Below are 7,496 nucleotides of genomic sequence, written 5' to 3'. Positions count from 1 at the left end.
AAAATCGCATAACAGCCGAGCATACACCCAGCAGCGCTGCTGATGCCTGAACGGTATGTGGAATGAAGTGGGCGGGCATCGGGAGGCCACTATGGCACGGGGCAAGCACTATGGGCAGTCTATCTGAAGTGTACCTGGCGTATAAGACGACCCCCGACTTGGAGGCATATTTTTCAGGGCCAAAAAATCGTCTTATATGCCGGCAAATACGGTAACAAAAACAACAATATTGGCTTATTGCCGTCCCAGTGTAACGACCAAAGGAAGAACATCTTTAAAAGGCCTTTTATTCATATTCTTCACCTGATAGAAAATGGGGACACGGCATGTCTATAAAATGAGGCAACTGTATCTACTTCCCTAAAAATCTTACTTGGCTCTCATAATAGAGTTTTTCTTATTCTCTCCTATTACAGAAAAGTAAATATACACAATATCCTAAAAAGAGAGAGAGAGAGAACAAATAATATTTCTTTCACCCAAGGAAAGCAAGTTGCCTCTTCTGTAATAACTGTTGCTAATACTTGACTTTGACTTCAGTTTATGTAACATTTTTCAAGAAGGGTCAGAATCCAAGGGCAAGAACAACTAGAAATAAAGGATGACTTCTAAGTATTGGTTGCCAGGCAGTAAATACCATCTTAATTGTTGATGTGGAATATATGCATAATGTTAAGGAATGGAAAAACACAAGGAAGGTAAAATGTGACTTTCTTATTTATTACAGTTTCTCTCCTCTACCACTATCTATACCTTCTTGGGACCCCTCATTGGAGCAGCCCAGGGAACCTGATAAGCACACAGCATGGTAAGAGCCATCTCTGAAGCACACTAGAGCAGAGACAGAGAATGTGTTGGGTATTAGAATAGGAAGCAAAGCACAAGCTCCTTTTCAGGAAATTTAGGGAATGATTTTTTAAAAAATATGTTTTTATTGATTTTAGAGAGAGAGGAAGAGAGAAGGATAGAGAGACAGAAACATTGATGAGAGATAAACACATCAATTGGCTGCCTCCTGCATGCCCCCTACTAGGGATGGAGCCTGTAACCTGCGCATGTGCCCTGACTGGGAATCAAACTGGTAACTTCTTGGTTCATAGGTAGACACTCAACCACTGAGCCAAACTGGCTGGACTAAGCAATTATTTTTTAAAAAGCATTTGGTCACTATGATGATATGTGTCAACTTGATCAGTCCATGGGGTGCACAGATATTTGGCTAATGGTTATTTCTGGGTGTGTCTGTGCGGATTGTTTTCAGTGAGTTACAATTTGATTGGATCTGTAGACTGAGCAAAGCACAGTTGCCCTCTCTAAAGTGGGTGGGCCTCATTTAATCCCTTGGAGGTCTGAATAGAACAAAAGGTGGATGAAAGAATTCCTTCATTCTCTCTTCCTGAGTGTTGAGCTGGGACTGGTCTTCTCCTTCCTTGGGGCTGAGACTTATACCATGAGCTCACCTGGTTCCCGGGGCTTTAGACTCAGACTAGAACTACACCTGGATATCCAGCTTTCTGACATCAGAGCATGGGACTTCTCAGCCTCCATAGCCATGAGCCAACCCTTATAAAGAATCTCATTTATGTATAAATATCTCCTAAATGATTCTGTTTCTCTGAAAATCCTAATAATTAGTGCTAGATAAGATGTTTTAAGACATACTGATATTAGACCAAATATGCAAGGAGATAAACTATTACACAATTTTGTTGCTGTTGTTTAGAAAGTTTCATCTTGAATTTTAGAGTCTGCATATATAGCTCTTAAGGCCCTTATGTGATTTGCATGAAAGCAATGTCTGTGAGCTGCAAAACCCAATATTCTTCAAATCGGTTTATAAGAGCAAATATTGTTGCTATCAACCAAAAGACAGATTTAACAATCATATAAATATATAAACAATATAAAGGGTTCTAAAAAACAAGGGTAGCTATCACTCAGCAGTAGAACTGATATAGCATTCCCAGGACAGTCTCTATAAACTCGAAACCATGAAACATAGTCTCTGAAAGTTAAGAGCGAATTACAATATAGTCAAATGATACCCCAGTTTCTATGTCAACTACATGACAAACTCAGGTGAAAGAATTTGCTTCCATATTTTGCTTCATCATTCATTTTTTCACTAATTAAATTTAGTGAGACTAAAAAGAAAAACCAGGAAAGTAAAGAAGAACAGTAAAATGTCAAGCAGGAATAAAGGTCCTCAGGAAAAAGCTGAGGGTCGAAAAAGGGGGCTGATGTGACTAGAACAGCTCATTCTGAGAAATACAGTGTGATTGGTGAGAAAGGAGGTGGCATAATATAGAGGATAAACCTAGGGCTTTTGGGTTCCCATCCTGTGCCCTTCACTTACTATGGAAAGTAATTTAATCGCTCTCAATGTCTGTTTCCTCACCTATAGAATGGATGTAACCATAGTTTTGTAATAGTTTTATTGGGGGGGATTAAAAGAAATGGGTGAAGAACAGAGTATCCTTGCACAAGGCAAGAGCTAAGCAAGCGTTAGCTGCTCTGTCACTTATCGTTATTATCACTAACATGTTAATAGGTTTTCAAAAATGAAGCTATTCTTTATGGAGCCCTTCATACTTCTTAAAATAATTTGTGCCTCAAGATTCCAGTCTTAGAAGCTTAAGATTTGGCTCAGGAAAAAGGGAATGTGCTAAAACATGATGCTAGTGTCAGAGGCCTTGGGGGTAGTGGCCACAGGGCATGCCCACTCATCAGCTGGAGTAAAGGGCCTTGTAGCAGGGGAGCACCTTGGATGCCAAGTAGGTAAGTCTTCAGAGGAACCACCCTCAGCAGTCCTGCCTTCAGATCCTGAAGCACATCTCAGGGAGAGCATTCAACTCCTGGAATCCCACCCCCAAATCCATTCTGGAAAAGGGATTTCAATTTCTATAACCATCCATCTTAATTCACAGAGCAGTATTCAGCTGTGTCTACAAGTCATCCTGTTTATCCTTCAGAGAGGTATACATGTCAGTTTTTTTTCGTATATGGTATATTAGCTCATTGTAGTGCTGACTATAGAAGCGTAACTTATATTCATTTTTTTATATCTTCCATTGCTCTGCCTTATATTTTCCTCCTAAAAGAAATCATTCCCTTTGAAGGTTTAGGAAAACATTCCCAAATGTATAGCACTTCAGATTTAATGCCTCTCACAAACTTAAGAACAAAAAGTTCGACGGCTATCTCCAATAACATATACCAGTAAAAGGTTCTCAACAATATTCATTTTGTCTTTCTTCAATAAAATTCATCAATGCTCTGAGAAACTCCTTCCTCTTCCTTAATAAAAGGTTTTGCTCCTTTGTGCAAATTCACTGTTAAGATTTTAAGAGGCACCTGGGCCAGGGCTGAGCTGTTTCCTGTGTACTTCAACACAGCCTTCTTTAATATCTTGTGGGCACTGGGGCTTCCCCTATTTAATTGATAAAACTCTCCTGCATACCCACCTTTCTCACGGCCAGGAAGTGTTTTTTTGTGATCAGATTGTAGTTTCACTTCCTTAATTGTATCCCATTACAGGCTACTTATGCTCATGCACATCCTGCTTCAGTGCCTTTTTAAGAAATCTAAAATTTACCAACATTTAAGAAGTTTTACTGTAATGATCTGCGATTCTGGCAGTAATGAGCCAGCTTTAACATAAATTTTTGCTCACTCTGGGGATTTGTACTCTACCCATCATTAGGTTCTGTCCAGACCAAGAAAGTCTGTATAATAGTACCTGGAAGTGTTCATTAAACCAGAATAGTATGAAGATGGCAAAGAAACTGTTGAGAGTGATTGAGCCACAATTCTAACAAGATCCAAGTACAACTCATCAAATGTATTTAGGTAACTCGATGCCCCAGGATCCAGCAGCCTGAAACTATAAAGGAGACCAGAAGCAGCATTGGGGTCCAACTTTGGACCCCTACCTGCTGATTTCCAAGAAAATTTGGAGTTCATGGGAAATGATAAATATTCTTAAGAACAGTGGTCTCAAATTCTCACCCTCCTAGCAATAAACTACTTCAGGGAGGAACACATTCAACAGCATTCTCCATGGGAACTCTTATGCCCACAGCAGCTGCTCAGAGCTGCACAGGTCCAGGGGGTCTAAGGGGCAATGCACTTTCCTCAATGAATTGTGTTTCACAAACAAAAGTGGGGGAGATGCCCGTTCCTAACTTAGGGTCTTATTTGTAATGTGATCCTCAAAGGAGTATCTCTTGCATTCCTGGGTCCCTAATCTCACAAATTTCTTTTTTAAAAAAAATCTATACACCTATACTATTTTCACTTTGCACCATCTCTCCTTTCTCATACCTGGTTATGTGACTCAACATCAAAAGGTGGCCAATCGTGCTCTTAGGCTGCACTTAGTCTGTACTTGCTGTTAAGTATGTTTGGGATTCTGGTAAAAATGTCCAATGCCCTCTTACCGCCTACCTTCCCCCCCAAAAAAAACAACAACAAACAAACACAAAAAAACCCACAATAATCTTAGCCTATTCTCTTTATTGTGATCCTTACAGGTTGTTCTGTCCCATGGTTTTGAATCTTCCATCTAGAACAGGGATAGGAAACATTCAGCCCTCAGGCCATATGAGAAACCATTTGGTCTGGCCCTGCCAAGGCAGCTGCAGGCAATACTAGAAGTTCAATAAATCTAGGAGCTTTTTTTCATAGCAACATAAATTTTTATTAAGTGAATTATATTAAGCAAATCTCTCTCTATAAAAGCCTATGTGACTGTTATGACCAGATGACCAGCCGGTAGCTATGACAAGCACTGACCACCAGGGGGCATACGCTAAACTCAGGAGCTGCCCCCTGGTGGTCAGTGTGCTCCTGCATCCAACCTCCCCCAGCCAGCCAACCTCCCACAGTCCCTCCCCCTGCCGGCTGGCCAGCCCAATCTGCCCCAATCGCTGGCCAGGTCAAGGGACCCCACCTGTGCACAAATTCGTACACTGGGCCCCTAGTGATGTTATAAATATCCAATGACCCTTGGCAGAAAAAAGGTTCCCCACCTCTGATCTAGAACAACTTTTCTGCTCAGAGTTTAGTCTTTAAATTAACTCTGGAAATTAAATATCCCCAAAACAACAGAAATGTACACCATTATTTCTGTAGATACTCTGTGTTCAGTATAGTGTGAATTTCTTTAGCACATCTTATATACCTTAATTACCAATTTCCAAGCTCTGAAAGCTCAACTTCTTAACTTGTTCAAGAAAGGTAATATGTGTCAACTTTACCATTTATTATTTTTTTTCTTTTATTAGTCCTTTTAATAATTATTACATTTTAAATTGTGAGGTGGCACAAATTAATGCTCCACCTCCAGATACATTAGTAGTAGCAGTGGCTATAATAATAACAATGTGCTAAAGACCTCCCTTACGTTATTTCCACTAATGTGCAAACAACCCTAAGTGAAGACTATTATCCGCTTTTACAGATGAGAAAACTGAGGCTCAGAGAGACTGAGAAACTTGGCAAAAGCCACTCATTTAGTAAGTATGGAACCTGGACTGAACCCAAGCTGTTGACTACTTCCATGTCCTTACCTGAACCAGACCAATTAAAAGGGGAAACAAGAAAAACAATAATGAGAGAACCAAGATGATGGCATAGATAAACACCTGTACTTGCTGCCTCTCACAACCACATCAAAATTACAACCAAAAGACAGAACAACTATCATCCAGAACCACGGGAAAGCTGGCTGAATGGAAGTTCTACAACTAGAAGTAAAGAAGAAAGCACAGAGAGACTGGTAGGAATGGAGAGGGGTGCATGCATGCACACAGAACAGGTTGGCAACCTGGAACGCTGCTTTTTTAATCAGGAGGGCAATACAAGCTCCCGATGGCTCTGAACTCCAGTTCCGTTGAGACTCTGGGGACCCAGACACATACAAGGGGAAACTGGACTGTCTGGCATTAGGCCAGAATGCGAGGGTGGGTTTCTTTCAGGTGGAGGTGCTGGCAGTGGTCACTGTTCCTGTGCCTGGACCTCTCCAGTGCAGGGCTGACTGACAGCCATTGCTGTTTGCTCTGCCCTGGTGATTCCCTGAGACTCCACCCCACCCAATTTACAACCCCACCCAAACTGTGCGCAGTGGCTTCTGCACATGAATGGCCTGTCCTTTCTCAGCCTAAAACCTGTCAAACAGGCAGCAGCTGGGTCAGGGAAACCCAAAGCCACCAAAAGAAGGCTGAAGGCTTGGCAGCAGCAGCCTGCCTTACTTCACAGCTAGGCCTCATCTGGGCACTTCCAAGCCCCATACAAAGAGGAGGAATCTGCAGATCTCTCTGTAGCTCCTGTTGGGTGGCCCCATGCAGTGGCTGACTTTGCACTTCCTTGGAGACCCAAGAGCCAGTGTACCAAGTGGTCAGTGTGAGACCATACCAGATTACAACTCTTCACATCCATAAGCGACACTCTCAAGGGGTAGACTCAGTGAGCACCAATGACCCACTGAAGCCAAGTCCTGCCCCATAAGGGTGTCTCCTGCACAGCAGTCCTTCCACTGTAGACACAGCTGGTCCACACAGCCAATTGGCCTGGAGGTTAATTCCTCCCAGTGATACCAACAGCAATCAAGACTTACCTACAAGACTGTGCACACAGCCCACAAAGGGGTGCACCAAGAGTGTCCACCTCAGGTGATTGGGGAGGCTGAGCCACTGGGCCCTATAGGACACCCACAACACAAGGCAACTCTATCAACGCAGGGAAGCAACCAAAATGTGGAGACAAAGAAACACTTGATGAATGAAAGAAATGGAAGAAAGCAAAATACTGGCTATAGAGTTCAAAACCACAATTATAAGGTTACTTAATAATCTTCTAGAAACCTCTAAGGAACTTAGTGAGACCTTCAAGGATCTTAGTGAGAATGCCAAAAAATGGAAAAGGAACAGTCAGAAATTAAGCATACACTGACTGAAATAAAGAATAATATACAGAGATTCAACAGTAGACTAGAGGATCCCAAGAATCAAGTCAAAGATTTCAAGTACAAGGAAGCAAAAAACACCCAAGTGGAAGAGAAAAATTAAAAAGAATCCAAAAATATGAAGATAGTACAAGGAGCCTCTGGGACAACTTCAAGTGTACCAACATCCGAATTATGGGGATGCCAGAGGAAGAGAGAGAGAGCAAGATATTGAAAACCTATTCGAAGAAATAATGACAGAAAACTTCCCCTACCTGGTGAAATAAATAGACTTATAAGTCCAAGAAGCACAGAGAACCCCAAACAAGAGGAATCCAAAGAGGACCACACCAAGACACAGCATAATTAAATACCAAGAGCAAAAGACAAAGAGAGAATCTTAAAAGCAGCAAGAAAAAGAAACTCAGTTACCTACAAGGGAATACACATACGACTGTCAGCTGATTTCTCAAAAGAAACTTTGCAGGCCAGAAGGGAGAGGCAAGAAATATTCAAAGTGATGAATGCCAAGAATCTACAATCAAGATTACTT

At 41.6% G+C, this 7,496-nt stretch overlaps 1 protein-coding gene across 1 annotated transcript in view; it reads right to left on the bottom strand.

Moving 5' to 3' along the window:
* Positions 1–7,496, bottom strand: part of GMDS (GDP-mannose 4,6-dehydratase) — a 539,088-nt gene that overhangs the window by 327,896 nt on the left and 203,696 nt on the right. The window lies entirely within an intron of this gene.

This window comes from Myotis davidii, unplaced genomic scaffold, assembly GCF_000327345.1.
Source record: "Myotis davidii unplaced genomic scaffold, ASM32734v1 scaffold230, whole genome shotgun sequence".
Taxonomy (NCBI): domain Eukaryota; kingdom Metazoa; phylum Chordata; class Mammalia; order Chiroptera; family Vespertilionidae; genus Myotis; species Myotis davidii.
This window is presented reverse-complemented; position numbering and strand designations above follow the sequence as displayed.